This window comes from Theropithecus gelada, chromosome 13 (genome assembly GCF_003255815.1).
Source record: "Theropithecus gelada isolate Dixy chromosome 13, Tgel_1.0, whole genome shotgun sequence".
NCBI lineage: Eukaryota > Metazoa > Chordata > Mammalia > Primates > Cercopithecidae > Theropithecus > Theropithecus gelada.
This window is the reverse complement of record NC_037681.1, coordinates 49,479,934-49,481,969: the sequence shown is the minus strand read 5'-3', so window position 1 is coordinate 49,481,969 and position 2,036 is coordinate 49,479,934.

Here is a 2,036-nt window from a genome sequence, read left to right as displayed (position 1 = left end):
CCTGTCCTGTTTGCTCTTCAAAGTCACTTCCCACCTCTGCCCAATGTGATATGTGATAAATCCCCTCCCTCTATCATTCCTGCCTCTGTAACCTTGCACAGGCCTTTCCTTCTGCTTGGACTTTGCCTGTAATCTACCTGCACCTCTCCCATTCCTACCTCACTTCCAGAGCCTTCCTCCTTGCTGAGGAGGACACACGTTAAAACCAAACTGTGCACTATTTTGTAGTCATTACTCACATGACAGCATTTTTTTCCCACCTTCTCAGTGGGATTGTGAACTTCATGGGGGCAGGGAACATTTCTTGTGCATGTCTAAAAGCACTCAATATCTGCTTACTGCATTAAACTTAAATTTTAAATTTGCAACAAATGTATCACACTAATGGAAGAGATTAATAGTAGAGAGAACTGTTGAGGGGCACATAGGGATTCTCCATACTGTTGGCTCGATTTTCTAGAAACTTAAAGTCTATTAATTTTTTAAATATTTAATTTCATATTTTTTTCCAAACCCTGAGTATTTTCTCTTTCAAGAGACATAAGAAATCAATGAAAGAAAAAGGCAAAGAAGAGATTTAAAAGGTAGACTGATATACAAAAGTCAATTGTGGCTAGGCATGGTGGCTCATGCCCATAATCCCAGAATTTTGGGAGGCCAGAGTGGGCAGATCACTTGAGCCCAGGAGTTTGAGACCAGCCTGGGCAACATGGCAAAAACCTTGTCTCTACAAAAAATACAAAAATTTGCTAGTATCATAACCTAGTCTCAAAATAAATACATAGATTAAAATTTAAAATAAAATAAAATGTTAAGTCAGTAGCTTTCCTATATACCAGCAGTTAACAATGGGAATTTAATTTAAAACACAATACATTTTACATTAGCATCCAAAAAGAGAGACAGAGTTATGTATAAATCTAACAAAATATATTCAAAATGTATATAAGGAAAACAATAAAATTCTGATAAAATAAATCAAAGAAAATCTAAATAAATGGAGAGATATTTCATGTTTGTGGACTGGAAGACTCAATAATGTTAAAATGACAGTTCTTCTCAGCCTGATCTGTAGATTCAGCGCAATCCCAATCAAAATTCCAACAAATTATTTTGTACATGTTGACAAACTGATTCTGAAGTTTCTGTGGAAAGGCAAAAGACTCAAAATAACTAACACAATCTTAAAGAACAAAGTCAGAGGACTGACACTACAGGCTTAAAGATATACTGCAAAGCTACAACCATCAAGACTGTGGAATTGGCAGAAGAATACACAAATAAATCAATGGAATCTAATAGAAGCTCAGAAATACACTCACTCAAATATAGCCCACAGATAATTAACACAGGAGCAAAGACAATTCAATAGAAAAAAAAGTGACCTTAGGTTTGCTTATGACTTTTTAGATACAACACCAAAGGCATAATTCATGAAAGAAATTGACTAGTTGAATTTCATTATATTTTTTCAATTCTGTTCTGTGAAAAGTACTGTTAAGACAATGAAAAGACAAGCCACAGACTAGGAGATAATCTTTGCAAAACACATATCTGGTAAAGGCTGTTATCCAAAATATACAAGGAAGTCTTAAAATTTAACAAAAAGAAAATTCAATTTTTTAAATGGGCAAAAGATCTGAACAGACACCTGTAGAGGACTACGTGCTCGCAAACGAGGCGTTCCCGATAAGTCCTGCTCTTGCAAACGAAGCAGGGCGTTCCTTCCCTGCAAACAGGGAGGACAAAGGAGCCAGCTGCAAACAGCAGACCCTGGGGGCTTGTTTATGTGTAAACATCTTGAAAATCCAGAAAGTCAGGGAAAGGTCAGAAAAACAACAATGTGTCTTGTGACTTGGCAACATTCCACAAACGACTGTATAAAATAAAGCACAGCGCGCCATTCGGGGCGGCCGCCATGTTTGTCTTGTGTTGTGTTGTCTTGTGTGTCCATTCCTTTGTTTAGGAAACACGCGGACCCCAACAGACACCTCACAAAAGAAGATATACAGATAGCAAATAAGTATGTGAAAGGA